The sequence below is a fragment of the Hibiscus syriacus genome, unplaced genomic scaffold (genome assembly GCF_006381635.1).
Source record: "Hibiscus syriacus cultivar Baekdansim isolate YM2019G1 unplaced genomic scaffold, ASM638163v2 tig00111330_pilon, whole genome shotgun sequence".
Taxonomy (NCBI): Eukaryota; Viridiplantae; Streptophyta; class Magnoliopsida; order Malvales; family Malvaceae; genus Hibiscus; species Hibiscus syriacus.
Genome location: NW_024063059.1, coordinates 3,111,865 through 3,135,215, shown reverse-complemented (window position 1 = coordinate 3,135,215; position 23,351 = coordinate 3,111,865). Strand labels below are relative to the sequence as shown.

At 33.0% G+C, this 23,351-nt stretch overlaps 1 pseudogene; it reads right to left on the bottom strand.

Annotated features, from left to right (window-relative positions):
- Positions 1–19,348: 19,348 nt before the first annotated feature.
- Positions 19,349–22,748, bottom strand: LOC120158674 (annotated as a pseudogene).
- Positions 22,749–23,351: the final 603 nt, after the last annotated feature.

The following is a 23,351-nucleotide window of genomic DNA, read 5'->3' as shown; positions in this document are numbered from 1 at the left end:
CATGCCAATTAGAAATGACAAAAACATCGAAAGATGTCATACTGATACTGTGTGTCTGAATTGATCCTAAAAAGTGGGATGTCTAGCATGTCTCCTTACTTTAATCACTTATCTTTACATATGCGTGAAACAATCACATGCTAAGTATTTACTTAGTGAGGCATATATTAAATAAAATAAGGCATTACAATATATAATAAAAATATCAAAATTAATCAGGGTACCGTAATTTATCATATAAAATATATGAACATATAAAATTGACTTATGAAAGTCCATTTCATGTAAAAATAACATGTACAACAACTTTTCATATATAAGGCATTCAATGTCAAACCAAAGTTCTCAATAGAGACTTTATTTTAAATTTCATCAATCAGACATGTACTTTCCTATTTCATTTCAAACCATGACCCAATATATAATAAATGAGAATGCATGGTATGTGAGTTATATATGAGTGTACTATATGCAGTATAATTACTTGTGAATAAATTACGCATTTAGTGCTCTGTGAATAATTTGCACCATATGTGCCATGTGGGTTTACAGATGCAGTAGAACATAGCAAGACTATACTTATATTTAGAAATACATCGCACCAACATCATTTATGTTCAGGCAACATATCATATGCGTGGCATAAAATGTATCTTGTCAGTATGATGTACACGAATGTACCTATACATAATCGATCGATAAACACTCCACCTCATGGCATTCCAATTGTACCAATAGCTCTCAATACACATACAATGGCCTTTTACAAATTCCATATACCATTCACATATCAAAGTATCTGTAAATACAATATATCAAAATATCATATAAGAGTGCATTGGACAGTTCATACACGAAATCATTTAAATATCATTTAGTAAAATTATATGAAAATATAGTAAATACTTTTTAAAACCTTTTTGTTTTTAAATCATTCGAGGTTTACTCATCTAAGTCTTCATATATAAGAGTAAGGTAAGAATGCACTCACCTGATGCCTCACTAGCAAACCTTAATGCCAATATACTTCACTCTTGTACTTTGTCCTTGTTTTTAAGCTTGCTCGTATCTTGATCACGATCTATACAAGCAACATTTACCAATACATACAATTTAAAAGCATATGTTAGTATCATACTAACATAGGCACATACTAGTAATAAAATTTGGGATAAACTATATAAATAACCACATAACTAAGGGTTGGGTCGTGAAATGACCACCATTTTCAAATTTACATCAATATAACCACTAAACTATTTAAATTGTTTCAATATAACCACATATCGTTAACATTTAACGGAAGTGTTTACGTTGAAGTAAATAAAATTTGTATAATTAAGATGTATTTCATTGTAAAGTTATGTATTCCCAGTATTGTCACCCTGCTTTGTTTTTGTAACACCTCATACCCGGTCTAGAAGATAGACCCAAATACCGAAGCACACATTAGGTTCCGATCATGTGGGATAAACAAAACCCTATCATGCGCACTACGCTAAAGAACATAAATTTAAATCAGTACGTTAAAACACGTTGAAGTGAAGTATCAAATCAAATAGAACATTTACTAACAACGAAATAACATAAAATGACAACATTGCTCAAATAGAGGTAAAATCGATATTTCACATCAGCATGAAAATTATACAATCATCAAATTGGGATTACTATCAGTCCTATCTAGTTACTAATTAATGATATGAAAAAATTTCATACCAATCAGACATCATTTGAGTACTTAATTAATCATGCAATTATGAGGACCAAAACGTAAACATTTCAAAAGTCAAGTACCAACAACAGGCATACAATTGACACTCCTATTATGAAATTATATCATTTAAGGGTGATAAGTCAAGTCTTAATAAAATCCAAGTTAAGGGTTATTTTTAATTAGCAAATCAAATTTCTGGACCATTTTGAACTCATACAAACATGATGGAGTCAACATAAAACTTAGGAACACTTCTAACCTTTAATGAATGTAATTTCTCAACTTTTCATCGGGATACACAGCGAAAGGATCGATCCTTTTTTAAAAGGGGTTGATCTTTTTTTAGAGGGATTGATCCTTTTTCATAGGGGTTCGATTCTAAGCAAAACAGTGAGTTTGGGAATGATCCTTCAGGCCAAAGGATTTATCCTTTTTGAAAAGGGATCAATCCTTCCCCAAAGGGATCGATTTGTTTTCTAGAAAATTGCAAAATTCTCAAGAACATGCATATTCGAGTTACCAAACCTCCACATAATTGTTCCTAAGGACTAGATACATGCTTGTACACTGTCATACCACATCCAACATATAAAAATATACTTGTAGCACGCTTCATATCACGAGTCACAACATCATACAAGAATTTTGCATCAAAAGTCAAATATTGCATAAAATTTCACTTAGAGCACAAGCCACCTAGTCATATTATGCATTTTGGTTATTTCATGCTTCCTATAAGTCTAGTAGGTTTAGAAAACTTAATGTCACTTGTCTATGCACACCAAACACTTATTTAAAGCATACATCAACATTTGGTAAAATTTCCACATTCAAGTAAACCATAACATGCATTTCAATAATTCAAGTCCTTAAATCCAACCAAATAACATCTATCATCACAACTTAATGTTCCACAACCAAATACATTACATTAAAATATACCAAAAGTATCTAAATCTCAAGGATCCTACATTGTCATGTTTATGGAAAACTTAACATACATTTTATTCATTTTTTCCTTGCTCGATAACCTCAAGTGCAACCTCTTTGCCTCTGACACAATAGCTAGTCCTCTGGAAAGGTATTAAACAATGAGTATGAGCTGGAAGCTCAATGAATAACCAACATTCTAAGTAATGCACCACTCAAAGGCCCTATATGCATTCATTCTTCATTTGTTTTTACCACAACATATGTAAGCTCATGTCATTATGCATCACAACTAAACACAATTTCCAAAATATATACACATCAATAATTTTCATATTTCCACCAGCCATAACATACACACATGCACAATTACCTTTTTGGCCAAGTCACACACAATGCACTTTATTTCATTAAAAGATCAATGGCATTTTGTTCAAAACACAACTCATTTATTGGATAAATGGACTCCATACGTCTCCCATTTTTTTTTGGACTGACATAGGTCCAAAACCCACGAATTTCGGAGCAAAGCTCGACGAACCAACCTTACCTAGTATTATTCTCAGAGCAAAGCTCAACGAACTAACCTTACCCTGTATAATCCAAATAATACTTACACTTGTACAAAACACTTACAGTACTCTTTCCTAGGCATGCCTTTCATACCCAAAGGTCTCATTAAGAACAAATAGCCAATTAATCCAAGTTTATCAAGAGCGGTTGTCAATGATGCATAGTTTCACTTATACACTTCCAAACACATTTTGAAACACTATCAATTTTGGTTTTCATGATCAACCACACTTTTATGGACAGCGAGAAGGTTTTCTCATCCATGTTCACTTTCACTTATATATATTCATTTTCAAATACACTTTTTAAATCATTATGCATCAATGCAACACAATCACCATTCACATAACAAGTTCACATTTCATATTATATCACATATCCAATAAACACATCAATAAGATTCATCACTACTTGATTATGAATCAAGAGTCATTATACACTACACTTCCATTTACCTTTGAACAAGTACATACACAAAGAATGAAAGTTACTCACCTTTGTTGTCCGCTAAGCAAAACGACTTCCACAGACTTAGGAAACGATCACCAAGACACTAAGTATCAATTTTCCTTAACAACTAATTTCTAAAAAACCTTGAAAAGCAATTCAACTCATCAAAAAAGCACTCAAATTAGAGCAGAAAATTCTGCTACCAAAATAGAGTAAAGAACATCAAAACAACCGAAAAACTTACTGATCTTGCAACCAAAGCTTCCTAACACCTTAACAACAGTTTGATTCACCTAAAGGAAATTAAGAACAACTAAAAGTAACTCCTAATAACCACTTAACTGATCCAAATCAATAGCAACCAAAATCAATTCCCGGATTCTTGAAAAAACCAAAATCACACGTGTTTTTGTGAAATCGATATCCAAATCATAATCAAATGAAAAACGGGTTTAACATAATTTGAATCAATCCAAAAAAACCTCAATTATGTCAAGAAAATCTCAAAATCAATTCATGAAAAATAGCTCTTTAATTAACTCTGAAAATCATCTTTAAATCCACAAAGCCTCTTTACAAAATAATGATAAATCAAAAGCATCAATCACATAGATCTTTAATCGTTGAAGCAATAAAAGAACCAAGGGAGAATCATTACCTTGATGGAAAAGATAAGAAAGGAAAGGAATTATCATCAACGACAATCACCAATGATGATTAAAGAAAAACAAGAGAAAAGGAAGATGAACAATCTTTTCATTAGAAAAGAGAATTAAGAAGAAAGAGATAGAAATCATTAACAAAGGAACTGAAAGAGAATGAAAAAGGTTTTAACCATGGGAGAAAGATGGAGATAATTTTGGGAAAAAAGAAATACGATAGAATTTGTGAAAAGAGAGAAATGAATAGTTAATCACTAACCAAAATAAAAATGAGAAAAGATTAGAAAATGAATCTAAATGGAATTTTTGAAAAATGAGGAATTAAGATACGATTATTTTAGGAGGGAACACACTTATCATAAACCTTGGTAAAATAAGTTTAATAGATTTTCAATTTTGAGATCTTTATATTTTAATCACTAAATCACAATTTTAAAACCATTCGATTTAGTCACCTATTAAAATTGAATTATTTAATTTCCAAAAATAGAAATTAATAATTCCAAACCAATTAAACCACTTCCAAAATTATTTATCACTTCAAAAGCAACAAATTATTATTTTTTTCAAAAATCTGGGAACCGACCCGACTACCATCCCGAAACTACCATACCCGATTTTGGGATGTTACGGTTTTCTTCCATTTTGGTACTACTTGTATATGATTTGTTTCCTTGAATTTTCAATTAATGCAATTTGATCCTGATTTTGTTTTTAATTTGTCTAATGCCTTAATCTAAGCATCAACTTTAAAATCTTTTATTCTAGTCATATACTAAATTTATAGATTAATTCCCCTAAATTTTAGAATTAATCGTTGAGTCAATTCTCACACTTGTTATCAATATAATACTATGTTATATAACTTGTTTAGGTTTAGGCACAAAAATAAAACTAAAATAACTTAATTGCATTTCAACTTAAGATCAGTTAGTAACCAAGCAAAGCCTTAACCAATAGCTAAGTCTAATATATATGAATCAATTAAAATATTTTTTAAATATTATATATTTTAATTAATGATAGAAATAAAAATATACAAGTGAGGACTTAAATCTAGGCCAATTGAGAACATGATTACAATTAAATTGCTAAAAAAATTATAATATATTATTTATAATTAGTTTAAGATTTTAATATTTTTAAATTAAATTTATTATTTATTTATTTATTAATAATTGTATATATATATATGAAATTATATTTAAAATTAAAATTAAAAATTAATTTAACATACCCGAACTCACGAGCGCAATTTAAAATCAAAAGATAAATTTATAATTTGAATCTTAAATATTTTTTTTATGATTATAATTTGAATTTTAAATTATTATTAAATGATATCATATATGTAATCATTAAATATAAAAACAATAAATATAATTTAAAATTTTAAAATATTAAATTAATTATAAATAAACTATTAAATTTATTTTAGTGATTTAGGTGTTATCATATTCTCAATTGACCTAGATGTAAATTCTCACTTATAATTGATTCCTAAATATTAGATTTAGCTTATTCGTTAATGCTTGATTGGTTACTAATTCATTTTGGGTTCAAATTCAATTAAGTTATTTTAATTTTTTCAGCCTAAACTAGAATAAGTTATATAACATATGTATTATCTCAATAATAAGCGTAAGAATTAGCTTAGTGGTTAAGGCATGTACAAGTTACCCTTGGGTGTCAAACCTCGTCTTCATTTATTTTACTTCAATTCATAAGGTAACATGTGTCACCTTTTGATTGGAATGAAAATTTATTAAATTAATTAAATTACATTATACAAAAGGTGAAATGTGTCACAATTTGATTAGAGAAATAAATTTATTAAATAAATTGAAATTAGAACCTAATTAAAAATTAAGAATTAAAATCAGTCTTGATGATCAAATTGATTATTCTAAAATCTATGGGATTTAATCTATAAATTTAATACATGACTAGAATAAAATATTTTAAAGCTAGTGCTCAAATTGAGGCATTAGACAAATTAAAAATAGAATCAAGATCAAATTGCATTAAATGAAAATCCAAGGAAATAAATCATATACAAGTTGTGACCAAAATGGAAGAAAACAAAGCAGGTGTCAGCGCCGCGAATATGTAACTTTACAATGACACGCATCCTAATTATACCAATTTTATTAACTGACACGTAAACACTTCCGTTAAATGTTAACGGCAGGTGGCTATATTGAAACCATTCAAATAGTTTAGTGGTCATATTGACGCAAATTTAAAAATGATAGTCATTTCGCGACATGGCCCTTAGTTATATGGTCATTTATGTAGTAACCTAAAATTTATAAAAAAAAAATTCTTTCTATACTTGTTCAATACTAAATCCATTTCATAACATTATATTAATCACAACACTTTAAAATGCAACTTCAATCCTCCTAATATTCATATCAACCAATAACTCATAAACTCATTTCAAATTCCCCAATCTAATCATTAAAATGAATTCTTTTAAAATTCATCTCAACATTTCCAATTTATTCAAAATTGTTCATTGTCATTTAATTTCAATTCAAGTACCAAATATCATATTTGAGTATACCAACAAGACATTCAAAAACTTTTGAACAATTGCCATTTAAATCCCAATTTTCCTATGATATGCGATTTGGCCCTTATACTTGTATAAACTTCCAATTTAGTCCAAACAATATTCTAAAACATGTAGAATCATTCATTCCTCAATTCTAGCTTTAGGGAAAATTTTCAATGTTTTCCCCTTAATTTTTCACCTAGGTTGAATATGAAATGTCTCCCTAAGCTTGGTTTCCAACTAGATTCAAGCATGAATTCAAGCTCTAAACATTATTTCCATATAGTCTCAAACAAATCATATCAATTTCAAATGATATCAAATCTTTCCATAAAACCCTAATTAAACAAATTTTGATTCAACTACTTATAATTGTTTTTAATCATCATACAAGTTTGGAAATGAATCAACCACATCACTAACATCAAAATCCATCCTTAAATCATCAAAATTTAACTTCCCTACATCCATCATATTCATGAACTTTTTTATTTCAAGCATGGAAAACATGAACAGATTACACCAAATGATAGAGAATTTCATGGAGGTAAATTTTCTATTTCATGCTTTCATCCAAAAACCTAAGAAATTTTCTTGAAAATGAAAAAACAAATCTTCTTACCTAGATATGGATTTCATGAAAATTCGAGGGAGAAGATGAAGATTTTTCTTGATTTTTCCTTAATAACATCTTAGTACAAATTGCTTAAAACTAATTAGAATTCATTTTAAGCTAAAAGACCTTTTTACCCTTAAAATCTCTTGAAAATTACCATGCCACATCATGATACCATCATCCTTACATCGTAAAGTGAAATATGAACAAATATATCCATATTTTCCATGTAACACTCATTCCCTATATATGTTTCCACATACAAGTTACAAGTGTCACATGACTTTTAAAAACATTTCTTTATTTGTAACCCACAAAATTTTGTTCCATTAATAAAACATTTTAGTGTAATAAAATTAAAAGCTTGTTAACTTTTAGTAGATAAAATAATCTTAAGGTTAGAACATATTACAATAATCGTAAGACAAATACATTTCAGAGCATTTTTATAAGTCAAATACGTGCCATCTAATTTTCAAAAGTAGACACAATTGTTCTACAGTTACTGATGAGTCAACCTTGGATTGATGATCTCTGTTGCACTCCTTACTCGGCTAGTCTTTGTTCATACCTACGCGTGAAATCAACACGCGCTAAGTATTTACTTAGTGAGGCATAAAAATATAAATGAAGTGAAATTCATACACAAGGTTATCATGACTATCAAAATACGAACTAAATCATATAATTAATAAGAATAATTAAATCTATTCTAGTAACCCAAGTTTCCTTCACATAGTCATCAAAAACATTTTAGTATGCCCATCATACCTATCTATCAGTATGTTTCCAATTATCCTTTATTTTGTCCAATGTATGTCAAATGAGAATACAAGGTACATGCATTGCACTTAAGTGACAAAATGGAAATTCACAAACTTATTATGAATTCCATGGATTGCATACATAGTGCCGAAATGGTCATTCATAAACACATTATGAATACCATGGGTTGCACGTTTAGTGCCGAAAATGCACCGTTATGCATTAAACAAAATCGATCGATAACTTATATACATAATTGTATATCGAAATGGTAATTCACAAACTCAATATGAATACAATGATTGCACATATAGTGTCAAAAGTACATATAGTACTGATACGAAAATGAACCATTATGCATTAAACAAAATCGATCGATACAATCTTACACAAAGTATATCGAAATGCACCTATGACTCTCAATGCACATACAATTGGCTTTTAAATCAATTTCATAGATTTAAACATTTATTTCTGCAATATTGATAACCATTGAACAACTTAAACGTTTATCTATTCTTTTTAGAGTAGTTCATACTCTAAAATTTATTCGTAATATCATTTCCATACACATTATGAAAACAAATCAAAGTATTGTAAAACATGCTTTATCAAAACATTTGAGGTTAACTCATAACAAGTCTCCCTAATTTCATAGAAGTACAATAAATGCACTCACCTGATATGCCTCATTAGTATGTTGTAATGATGTCCGACTATTCGGTAACTTTATCCTTGCCCTTTTTCTTGCTTGACTCTGGAGCTTGGTTACGATCTACACAAGCATCCATTAATTACACATACCATACAAATGTTAGTATACCCTCTAACATTTATACTTTTAATAATACTCAAAAGTACTATTATTTTTAATTTTTATTAAAATTCATCCTATCTAAAAATTCCAGGATCAATAGTATCGGTACCCCTACTATGGTATCGATATTTCTATACTATGGTACCGATACTCCCTTCAGTATCGATACCATATCTGCATTCTGGAATCCATAGTATCGATACTTTCCTCTTAGTATCAATACCCACAGAAGTATTGATACTAATTGCATCAGTATCGATATTGTTCATCCCAATTTCTTAAATTTAAGCATATAGTATCGGTACTATTCTTCGAACACTGATACCCTTTCCCAGATTTTCCCATTTTTCGTTTCGATTTTTACCCAAATTTCATTTCATTCTCTTACTTTTACCTCCAACAATACCATTAAACTCATCCTTACTAAACCTAACTAACTTTCCTTCATTAATCTTCCTATAACATCTAAAATCTTCAAAGAACACTCTAACCCAAAAATCACACTACTTTTTCATATATGTTTTTAATCACAACCAAGGCTTCTAATCTCTCATTTACTTCTTTGACAAGTCAAATTTACTTGTAAACTTCAATAAAAACTCACATTTCATCATATCACTCAAAAACCCATTTTCTTAAATCTCAAATAATTCACTATCCACTTAGTTTTAATCATCCTTGAACTTTCCTTAAGCCACTATATCACTTAAGGTTTCAAAACCAATCCATAAACTAAAGGAAAAACCAACTTGAAGAAATCTTACCTTTGGTATGGGGGAGAGCACGGGATAACAGGAATAATGAGAAGAGAACCAAGTTTTCCCTTTTTACCATTTTCCCCTTTCCAACTTTATTAAATATCCCCATTAAAATGAATATTATATTCATTCTAAAAGACTAAATTGTCCTTCCATTCTTACTAATTAGTCTTAAACACAATATTCCCAATTCATTTCTTGTACTTTACCATTTATTCAATTTAATTCTCCAAATTTTAAATACTTTCATTATGGTCACCGAGCTGACATTTGGGGTATTACAATTCTCCCCCTTAAGAAAAAATCCGTCCTCAAATTTAAAGAAGTACCTAATACGAAGAAGTGTGGAAACTGCTTCCTCATATCCTCTTCTCTTTTCCAAGTTGCTTCTTCTACCTTATGGTTTTTCCAAAGTACTTTAACTAGAGGAATCTTCTTGTTACAAGGTTTTTTGCTTTCTCGAGCCAAGATCCGCATTGGTTCTTCCTCGTAAGATAAATTTGGTCAGATCTCTATTTCTTCGGGTGTGATGATATGGGATGGATCTAATCGGTACTTTCTGAGCATCGACACGTGAAAAACATTGTGGATCTTATCCATACCGGAAGGCAAAGCTAACTGATAAGCTACTGGTTCGACCCTTTTCAAAATCTCATAGGTCCAATGAATCTCGGACTCCGCTTTTCTTTACGCCCAAACTGCAATACTTTCTTCTAGGGTAATACTTTCAGAAACACCATGTCTCCTACTTGAAATTCAATCTCTTTTCTTTTTAGATCAGCATAAGAATTTTGTTGATCGGAGGCTATCTTCATGTTATCTTGGATAATTTTCACATTCTCCTCCATTTCTTTCATCAAATCCAGGCCAACTAAGTCTATATCTTTTAATTCAAACCAATTTAAGGGTGTTATGCACTTTCTCCCATACAAGGCTTCATACGGAGCCATCTTAAAACTCGATTGGTAACTATTTTTGTAAACAAATTTCGCTAAAGGCAAATACCTTTCCCATGATCCTTTGAACTCAATCACACATGCCCTTAGCATATCCTCCAATACCTGAATAGTTCTTTCTAACTGCCAATTTGTCTACGGATGAAAGGTTGTGCTGAAATTCAATCGAGTACCCAAAGTCGTGTTCAAAGAATTCCAGAATCTCGAAGTAAACCTTATGTCTCGATCGGACACTATCGATATAGGCACTCCACACAACCATACTATCTCTTTTATATACAATTCCACATATTTATCCATTGAGTAATTTACCCGAACTGGAATAAAGTGAGCTGTCTTGGTCAATCTGTCTACAAATACCCATATTGACTCATTTTTACCGGGTGACAAAGGTAGCCCGAAAACAAAATCCATTGTAGCTCGCTCCCACTTACACTCGAGAATGGATATTGATTGTAGCAATCTGAAAGGCACTTGATGTTCAGCTTTCACTTGCTGACATGTCAAGCATCTTGTAACAAACTTTGATATAACTCTTTTCATGTCAGACCACCAATAACGACTCTTTATATCTTGATACATCTTATTCCCGCCTAGGTGCATCATCAAAGGACTATATTATGCCTTGGAGAGAATATCTTTCCTCAATTCTTCATTATATGGAATGCAAGTCTTCCACAATAATATAAACATCCATCAGTCCTCATTTCAAAGCCTTTAGCCTCAATTTTTCTACTTGTGCAATTCTTGCCAAGCATTTTACATCTTGTCCTTGTAGTTCTTTTATCCGATCCAAGAACATCGGCTTTAACTTAAGCTCAACAATTAAGGCACCATCTTCCTTTAAATACATATGTACATCCAAAGCTCGTGGAGCTGCAAAAGTCTTTCGACTAAGTGCATCAACTACCACATTAACCTTCCCTGGATGATAATCAATGATCATATCATATTATTTTAAAATCTTGATCCATCTTCTCTGCCTCAAGTTCAGTTCTTTTTGAGTCAGCAAACACTTTAGACTCTTGTGATCTATATAAATATGGCACCGCTCACCGTACAGATAATTATGTCAAATGTTTAAAGAAAACACGACTACTGCCAATTCCATGTCATGTCTCGGGTAATTTATCTCGTGATTCTTGAGTTGTCTTGAGGCATAAGCCACAACTTTTCCATCTTGCATAAGCACACATCTCAACCCATTATGAGATGCATCACTAAAGACTATATAGTCTTTACCCGACACAAGTTGTACAAGCACTAGGGCCTCTGTTACGATTCTCTTTAGCATTTTAAAACTTTCTTGGCATTTCTCCGACCAAACAAAAGGCACATCTTTCTGTAATAACTTAATTAGTGGCGAATCTAACATTGAGAAGTTCTTCACAACCCGTCTATAACAACCAGCAAGCCCCAAGAAACTTCAAACTTCAGGAACATTCTTTGGGGGTTGCCAATCCACTATAGCTTGAATCTTTTTGGGATCTACTTTGATGACTTCTGCGGAGACTACATGGCCAAGGAAAACAATCTCAACTAACCAAAATTCACACTTGGATAATTTGGCATACAACTTCTTCTCTCAAAGTGTCTGAAGAACAACACGAAGATGGACATCATGCTCATTTCTTAACTTGGAATACACCAAAATATCATCGATAAATACCACCACGAATTGATCCAAGTAAGATTAGAATACTTGGTTCATCAGGACCATAAATATTGTAGGAGCATTAGTCAAACCGAATGGCATTACCATAAATTCGTAATGTCCATACCGAGTCTGAAAATTTGTTTTTGAAATATCATCCTCTTTAATCTTTAATTGGTGGTACCCTGACCTTATGTCTATCTTAGAGAACACTGTTGCACCTTTCAATTGATCAAAAATATCATCAATCCTCGGAAGAGGATACTTATTCTTTATCATTACTTTATTTAACTGACGGTAGTCGATGCATAATTGCATAGACCCGTCCTTTTTCACAAAAAGCACATGTGCTCCCCAAGGAGAAACACTGTGTCTGATAAATCCCTTATCGAGTAGCTCTTGCAATTAGGATTTTAATTCTCTTAACTCCGTTGGATCCATTCGATATGGAGCCATAGAAACAGGTTCAGTACCCGGGTAATCCTCAATCTGGAATTTCACCCCGCAATATAGAGGTAATCCAGGTAACTCTTTTGGAAAAATATTCAAAAATTCCCTAATTGTTGGAACATCAACTAGTCTCACTTCTGAAATTTGAGTGTCTACCACGTTAGCTAGGAAAACTATACACCCTTTTGACATCATTTTCTTTACAATCATGGATGATATCACATTAGATGGTGATTTCACTTTTTTGCCAATCACTACAATTTATGAGCCTTCTGATCCTTAAAAAATAATCGCTTTTTATGACAATCAACCCATCCATGGTGTGGAGACAACCAATCCATGCCCAAAATGATTTCAAACTCATCGAAGGGCAACTCCATCAAGTTTTTCGGGAACACGACCCTTTGAATCTTTATCGGGCATTTTCTACATACCCACGTTACTCTTGTGCACTATGACCCATAGGGTTTATCGCTATCATCTCACTAAAAATTGGTTCTAAAGAAATTCCTCCAGCTTTAACCAACTTTGTACTAATGTATGAATGTAGAACCAGGGTCAACCAAAACAAATACAGGTTCATCACAAATATGGAATGTACCTGTTAAGATCTTTGGGTAATCTCGATCCTCATTAGTTTTAATATTGTAAATTTTGGCTACTCCCCGAGTCTCTTGTCGCGGTAATGACTCTGATTGTCATCTGGATCTACCTCTGCTTCTATTAGAAGCTGTCACTAATCTCTCAGATTGAGTTGAATTATCCCTAAATTTTTTAGGACATTTTCGGGTATAGTGACCAGTTTCACCACACTGGAAACAAGCTCCACTGAGAAATCTACATACTCCACGGTGAAATTTTCCACATGTCTGACATGGAGTAGTTCTCTCTCAAAATGTTATACCCGAGTTAGCAGCAAAAGACTGTGATTGTTTAGTTTTCTGTGAAGCTACAGTAGAACCGTCTCTATCAGTATATCGGGAACTCGAGCCCTTACATCTCTTAGCATGATGGGAAGTTGAAGACATTCTAACTCTTTTTCTCGTTTGCATACTCTGCTTCGCTGCTAGAGTCTCCTCTTGAGCTCCTTCAATAGCCTTAGGTCGGTTTATTACTTATTGCATACTAGGCAAGTTTAAAGCCAACATCATCTCTTTCAACTTTGGCCTCAAACCTTCGATGAACCAATCACGTCGAGCCTTGTCATTGGGAACTACCTCAGAATCAAAATGGCTCAACTTGTTGTACCTAGCCTCGTACTCATGCACTACTCAATCAACTTGTTTCAAATTAAGGAACTTCAGTAACAAAGCCCGCCTAAACTGCTCACCAATATACTTGTTCATAAATTCCTCCTGAAAGAACTGACATGTCATTTGCTCCGGGTGGTGCATACATCGTAGTATTTGACCACCACACTCGAGCTGATCCTTGAAGTAAAGATACAGCTCCACCTAACTTTTCAGAATCCGAGCAGTGAAGACTTTCAAGCATTACCATAACATCATTTAGCCTTAAATTAGCTTCTGTAGGACCTTCATCCTCTTCTCCCCGAAACTCAAGAGCTCCCAAACTTTTCAGCTCTTTAAGGATCAACATGTACGGTGTTGGAGGAGCAAGGGGAAGAGGATGGAACCGAGTCAAAATAGCATCGAGAACTTGCATAAAAGCTCCAAACTCAGGCACAGGCATACCCTGATATATAGGTGCACTAGTATTTTCAGATGGAATCGGATGCTCACTATTAGCATAATAACTTTTGCTACCCGATCCTTCTCTAATTTCTTATTCAGCCGCTCTTTGTGAGTTTGAAGATTCTGACATCTTATAGGACATACACAATAATAGCACTCAAGTTAGTAAATAGTGACATCAATCACACTCTAATGACACCATATCAATAACCTTGATAATTTTAGTGGCATGTAACCTTTTTTTTAAGTCGAACAAACCCGGTTTTGGCCTAGAATCAGCTAAACCTGTAGCCCTGATACCAATAAATGTAACACACATTCCCTATATACGTTTTCGTATACAAGTTACAAGTGTCACCTAACTTTTAAAAACATTTCTTTATTTGTAACCCATAAAATTTTGTTCCATTAATAAAACATTTTAGTGTAATAAAAATAAAAGCTTGTTAACTTTCAGTAGATAAAATAATCTTAAGGTTATAAAATATTACAATAACCGTAAGACAAATACATTCCAGAGCGTTTTTATAAGCCCAATACATGTCATCTAATTATCAAAAGTAGACACAGTTGTCCTACAGTTACTGATGAGTCAACCTTGGATTGATGATCTCTTTTGCACTCCTTGCTCGGATAGTCTTTGCTAAGACCTACACATGAAATCAACACACGCTAAGTATTACTTAGTGAGGCAAAAAAATATAAATGAAGTGAAATTCATACACAAGGGTATCATGACTATCAAAATACGAACTAAATCATATAACTAATAAGAATAATTAAAACTATTCTAGTAAGCCAATTTTCCTTCACATAGTCATCGAAACCATTTTAGTATGCCCAGCATACCTATCTATAAGTATTTTTCCAATTATCTTTTATTTTGCCCAATGTATGTCAAATGAGAATACAAGGTACATGCATTGCATCAAAGTGCCAAAATAGAAATTCACAAACTTATTATGAATTCCATGGATTGCACACATAGTACCGAAATGGTCATTCATAAACACATTATGAATACCATGGGTTGCATATTTAGTGCTAAAAATGCACCGTTATGCATTAAAAAAATCGATCGATAACTTATATACATAATTGTATATCGAAATGGTAATTCACAAACTCATTATGAATACCATGATTGCATATATAGTGCCAAAAGTACACATAGTACTGATACAAAAATGCACTGTTATACATTAAACAAAATCGATCGATACCATCATACACGAAGTATGTCTCAAAGCACCTATGACTCTCAATGCACATTTAATGGACTTTTAAATCAATTTGACGTATATAAATATTTATTTCTGCAATATCGATAACCATTGAACAACTTCAACGTTCATCTATTCCTTTTAGAGTAGTTCATACTCTAAAATTTATTCGTAATATCATTTGCATACACATTTTGAAAACATATCAAAGTACTGTAAAACATGCTTTATTAAAACATTCGAGGTTGACTCATCACAAGTCTCCCTCATTTCATAGAAGAACAATAAATGCATTCACCTGAAGTCTCCCTCATTTCATAGAAGTACAATAAATGCATTCACCTGATATGCCTCACTAGTATGTTGTAATGATGTCCGACTATTCGACAACTTTATCCTCGCCCTTTTTCTTTCTTGACTTTGGAGCTTGGTTACGATCTACACAAGCATTCATTAATTACACATACTATACAAATGTTAGTATACGCTCTAACATTTATACTTTTAATAATACTCAAAAGTACTATTATTTTCAATTTCTATTAAAATTCATCCTAGCTAAAAATTCCAGGATCAATAGTATCGGTACCCCTACTATGGTATCGATACTTGTATATTATGGTATCGATACTGCATTCAGTATCGATACCATTTATGTATTCTGGACATAAAATCAATACTTTTCTCTTAGTATCGATACCCACAGCAGTATCGATACTAATTGCATCAGTTTCGATACTAATTGCATCAGTATCGATATTTTTCATCCTAATTTCTTAAATTTAAACCTATAGTATCGGTACTATTCTTCTAGCACCGATACCTTTTCCCAGATTTTCCCTGTTTTCATTTCGATTTTTACCCAAATTTTGTTTCATTCTCTTACTTTTACCTCCAACAATACCATTAAACTCATCCTTATTAAACTCATCCTTATTAAACTCATCTAACTTTCCTTCATTAATCTTCCTATAACATCTAAAATCTTCAAAGAACACTCGAACCCAAGAATCACACTACTTTTTCATATATGTTTTTAATCACAACCAAGGCTTCTAATCTCTCATTTACTTCTTTGAGAAGTCAAATTTACTTGTAAACATCAATAAAAACTCATATTTCATCATATCACTCAAAAACCCATTTTCTTAAATCTCAAATAATTCACTATCCACTTTGTTTTAATCATCCTTGAACTTTCCTTAAGCCTCTATATCACTTAAGGTTTCAAAACCAACCCATAAACTAAAGGAAAAACCAACTCGAAGAAATCTTACCTTTGGCTATGGGGGAGAGCACGGGACAACGGGAAGAAAGAGAAGACAACCAAGTTTGCCATTTTTACCATTTTCCCCTTTCCAACTTTATTAAATAACCCCATAAAAATGAATATTAAATTCATTCATTCTAAAAGACTAAATTGTCCTTCCATTCTTCCATTCTTACTAATTAGTCTTAAACACAATTTTCCCAATTCATTTCTTGTACTTTACCATTTATTCAATTTAATCCTCCAAATTTTAAATACTTTCATCATGGTCACCAACCCTACGTTTGGGGTATTACATGATAGGTCAATAAAAATGCTGATTAATATCCTCAATCAGGATTTACCATGAATGGCTAATCATGATTTAAGAATTCGTCTCTCATTAGCGAGAAAATGATATGAATAACTTATGAATGTATTACCTTATTAACTTCCTAGCTACTATAATTGTCCTCAACTCAACCATGAACCAATTTCTTATTTCTTCTAGCCTTTTAGCTCTCTCCCACCTCATTCACTAAACAAGAATAAAAAAATGTATTACTATCTTGTTTTGAAACTCATTGAGGGTTTAAGAACACTTCCTAAAGGTCAAATCTCTAAAACACAGGTTGAAATCCTTTGGGTCTCTAAACCCCCACTAAAGCCATCTATGGCTACCAAGGCTCAAAACTTGTGTTGGGAGGCTTGAAATGAAGCTCTAAGGATGGAAATGTTAACCCTTAGTTTTCAAATTTTGAATGAGGTTTGCAAGGCACTAAAGTTTGCTCATTTCTTCAATGCACAAAAGAAAGCTAACATGGTTTGAATAGAGAAGAAGACAATGGTGAGGAAAAAGAGATTAAGAGATTTTCAGCTTTTCCCCCTTCTCTAGTCATTTACATCATCACTCATTAAGGGAATTCAACCTTTGAATTCTCATGTGGTACATTTACTCTTTTGGTCCCTTCACTTAATTTCTTAAGTTAAAAATATCACCTCTTTGGCATCATTTGGGATTAATCCAAGCCCAACCCGCACAACTTGGGTCAAGTATTCTTACAAGGTTGATGGGTCATCCTGCACTATCTCTTAGGTTAGCTCGAAACTCTTAACCCAGGATTTGGGGCGTAACAGTGACGGTCACGGCTGGCTAGCCAACATTTATTGAAGGGGGGCGAGGAAGGGGAAGGGAGATGGGTTGTTGTTTGGGTTTTCTTTTAATAAGAATATTTTTTAATTTTTTAAATAAATTCTCAAAATTACCAAAACGTGACACATCTCACTTAACGAAGATTTTTAACGGTGATTAATGTCTAGACACCTAAAAATATAACATTGGAAACATTAGCCATCTATTTTTAGTGAAAAAAATTTAGACACGAAAACATTTTTCGAGACATAGTTTGGGCACTTATTTTTTGTATTAAGCCAAAATTAAATTATATTGTATAGGGATAGATGATAGGGGTAGGTAATGAAAATAAATAAATTGCTTTATTGAGAGAGTTGATTTTGTTTGTTAAATAGATGAGGTTGAAGGTAAAAATGAAGAAGAAAAAAACTAGAGTAAAGAAAAAAAAGAAAGAAAATTTGAAGCTTTGGTAAAAATCCACTTAAAGCTCTTGCTATTTTCTTACGTGTCACAAGTTGACTCCTCTCCCACTTGGATAGTCATACATTCTCTTAGAACAGTTAATTCTGATGCAGATAATCTAGCAAAAATGCCGTGTTCGTAGAAAACAAGATTTGCTCAACTTTTTTTTATTAATGTGATTATAATTATTTTCTAGCAACACTAGTTTTTATAATATATCTGATTAACTTATAAAATTTGAAGGTGGTTTAAACTTATAAAATTATAAGGAGGATGAACATATTTTTAAGAAAATACAAAAAAAAAAATACATATACTGTACCAAAATTTAAATTTTTAATATAGAGATTGCTTGCCCCCGCCCCTTCTCGATTCATCTATGTCAAGATCTCCAATTTTACAGGACTGATTACGAGGCCCTTGTTTGTATCTCGTTTTATATGTACACTTGAATACAATACAAAACACCCCTTTCAATATATATATATATATATATATATATATATATATATATATATATATATATATATATATATGAGCTTTAACCATCACTGAAGTTGTACTTTTTTAAAGAACATAAATTATTTGGACATCACTTTTGCAATAATAACATTAAATTAAACGTGCTGAAAATACTAAGTTAACGGTTGTTGCTGGGGTTTAAATCCATTTCGAAAATTTGAAACTGATCAAATTTTGAAAAATATGGTTATTGGGAAACCTATGGTACAACCGCATATAGTCGTGATGAAATCTTAGGCAAGACATGCCATAAGCAGCAGCAACGAGGCAGATAATAGGATTACCGTTCTCAACTGGTTTGCATAAGATGGCTGTGAAGCACAAGGACTCGGACTCGCAACCGCAGTAACCTTTTCTGCCGAGCATCTGTAATTGCACCGACTCGGAGCCGCAACTCGATAAACCCCACTGCTGCTTAGCAAGTGGATGTCTTTGTTATTGTCCTGACCGAACGAGTATATGTAACCCAATGCTGCAACAGCGCTATTCGGGACACTGCTGCATTGTAGAGGCGAGTCTCTTGCACAACTGAAAGGAACACTACTAGTCGAGAAATTGCCGCTGTTTTCCGGGTCTTCGGTTGCTGCCCATATTTTACCTGCATACAAATCTGCATACAAGTACCTAAAAAAACAGTACTAGGCAGTGAAAATAAAGTGTTGGTCCGGCTCAGCTGCCTTGGAAAGCAAGAAAATAGAATGAGGTTACATACCTTCCGTACATACACAGATCGGTGTCGGAACGATAAAAATGGCCACCTATTATCGAGGCTGATCCTAGTTTCTTGCTTACTTCAGAGTGATTGTATCCCATAACAGGGAGAATGGGGCTTATGGAATTTAAAGATGTATTCCCTCCTGGTGATGATGTATTGAAGGGATACGGTCCTTCGTAAACACGCCAACCGTAGTTTCCTCCCTTGCTGATCATGTCAACCTCTTCGTACAAATTCTGTATAATCATATTAACATCCAAGGCATTTTTTCAATTCAAACAAGTTCTAAGAAGAAGGTTCTGAAACAACAGACTTATTAAGAAAAATGCACCGTTCTGTTTCAGTGATGATGATATATTAGTTGCCTGTCTATGGTTTTCAGAAGAGAAAAGTCGAACCTCGCCGATATCCCCACACATGAAATAGGAAGGCCTCTTGGAATCGAAACTGCAGCGCCAAGGAGTTCTTAACCCGTAAGCCCATATTTCAGGCAGCAACTCTTCATCTTGGCTGTATGGATTATCTGCAGGGATAGAATAGTTCCCCCAAAGACCGAGTCTATTAATTTCCGCTGCACCTGAAACCATATTCCGAGTGTCAGTTGAAATGAATGGCATTGAACATATCTGAATAGAAGAAGGTACTCACTAGGTATGTTATCTACATCGAGCCTCATGATTTTTCCGAGCACAGACAATTTGTTTTGAGAAAAATTGTATGGATCACCGCCACCTCCTCCATCGCCCATCATAAAGTATAGATAACCATCCGTAGGTCTGAAAGTATCTGTCCACCATGTTGAGAAGCAAAGGGAAGGCCCATAGTGAATATCCTTCTTACTTCAGATGGTTTTGCATTTTCTGCCTGAAAAATGGAACAATTCAATTAGGATTTCGGATGTGAAAAAAACGAAGAAAAGAAGTTTTAAGTGTGTAAATATGTGTACCGAGGCAGGCTGCGATGCGGTACTGTTTGCAGTATATTCTGCAACAACACTTTGATACTGACATGGTTGAGCACCATTGTCTGTACCAATTTTTTAGGGATCACAGTTCACATCCGAATTACATGAACATCTTCCTGTACATCCCGGTGATCTACGCTTGTCACAACTGAATGAAGCAAAGAACCGACCGTTTTGTGCAAAGTTCGGGTGAAATGCAATCCCATCAACCCGAATGTAGTATCAAAATGAACTTGATCAGTAAGGTCTATGAAAGGACAGGATTCATCAAGCTCCAATGTTCCTCCCGGTTTGGGAATGGTTGCCAACCAAATCTTCCCTTGTTGATTGGAGAAAAATGCACGGTTCGATCCATCGGGGTGAGCAACCATATCCAAGAATTTCCATTCCCGATTTTCTCGAGGCATAGGCCATGTGGAGCACTAGGAGTTCCAGTCTTGTTTAGTGTAATAGGTTTACCGTCAAGGTGGTGAATTTCGAATTCACAGGTGCTCCACCATGCCCCTGTAATGAAGGTGCAAATGGTGAATTGAATATAGATACATTTAGGCATGTATCCCATACTTCAGAGCAGAAATCATTTGTTGCTTGGTTAGACTGAGTTGAGCCTGATGAAACAGTAGAGTTGCAGAGGAGAGGCACTGGTCGTGGAACCAAATCGATAGTGAATAACTTTGCGGAAAATGGATCACACGTCTGAAAATCATAGTAAACATATGTAAGCTCGGTAAAATCATAACCGAGGCAATTGAATCCCTCAATGAAGTTATGAACATATATGTTAATCACTATTGCAGAGTTATTCGTGTTACTTAGATTGCAAGCGTCGGATACAATAATCTGTCTTTAACCTGAGTTGTAGACAAGGAAGTTGATCAACAACTCGAAAAGGAAAACATCAACATGAGACTTTTCATTTCAGTTAATCATGGAGGATCACGGAAAACATTGGAAGGAGATTTCAAGCTTGTATCTAAAGGCCATATATGGGCAAACAATGCAATGCAATGTTTAAACGAAGGATAAACTACTCAAATGACCATTTAACTATGGGATCGGTGTCGATATGACCATCATTCTTTCGGTTTTGACAATATGACCACATAACTATTTGAGTGGTTTCAATGTAGTCACTTGCTGTTTACAAAGCAAACTTCGTAACTGATTTGTTTTGTAAACATGTGCCTACAGTAAAATCACTTAAATAATTATGCAGTCACATTGTCAAAATAAAAAAAATATGATCGTCATATCGACAACAACCCTATACATAATCATGTTTTCCACAAGAACAATCGCTTTATGTTAGAAAAGTACAACAAAATCCAATGAATGAAGCCTTAAACAAGTTAATGGAAGAAAAATGAAGTCTTACTGCACAGAGAACTGCTTGCACAATTGAAGCACAGCTTGTGTCAGAGATGTTCCTAGCTTGAAATTGCTTCTGCAATTTGGAATCTTCAGTGGAGTTGCAGCAGCTAGTTCCATTGTAGGAACAAAATTTCAATGCAGTCTTCAAGGTAAGAGGTGCCCCTACACCACAAAAAAAGAAAAGGGATTTGAATTTTTCAGGCAGATATTTGGGGAGGGGGGGGATGTAAGATAAATAAAAAATGGTTAATCAAGTGCACAACTTACTGGAATCTATGCAAAAAGGAAGAGAAGAGGAGGGATAAGGAAGCAAAAGCAGGTTGCAGAACATAAAGATTACTGCAAAAACACCCATTTCACACTAAATGGTTTAAATTTCAAAGGTTTTGAACTCAGTTTTGAGAAAGAAATCCTTTTTCAAATACCCATTTTAAGCATTGATTCTGCATCAATTGTAAAACTCCATTTTCATTTTTCTTTTACTTTTTAGCTACCCTTCCAGAAGGAAAGCATGCTTTTCAACTCTCTTTGAGAAAGAGAAGCTTTTGAGTACATTATTTTTATCTTTCAAACTCCATTAGTTGAGTATCATTTATTCATCGGCAGTAACATTCAATCAGAGATTGAGACATCAGTGTGCAATGTTGACTTTGAACTTTTGAGCTGCTTTTTTTAATGCAGTTCAAACAGAGTGGGTAAAGGTGATACCCCATATCTGAGAAAGAGGACAAATATAGTTGGGATATATCTTGCTTGGTTTCAATGTGTCCTGTGCTCACATTGATCGTACTTTTTCCCTGTATAGGAGGTGGTGATTCGATGGAGTTGAGGTAAAAAAAAATTAAGTTATTTGAATTAATTAGTTTTATTTTATTAATCATTTTTTTTTTAAATTTTTAAGTCAAGTCAAGTTTATAAAATTCGAATTAAGTTACTTTAAATTGAGTTATTTGAATTTTTATTTAAATATAATTGTAAATATTTATAATTCTGTCATTTACACAATGTAAAATTCTTTAGTTTTACAAATATTTATAACTGTTGGATAAGTGAAAATATATAGTTGAGATTGACTCATTTCTTTTCAGTAAATATCTTCACATTTCCT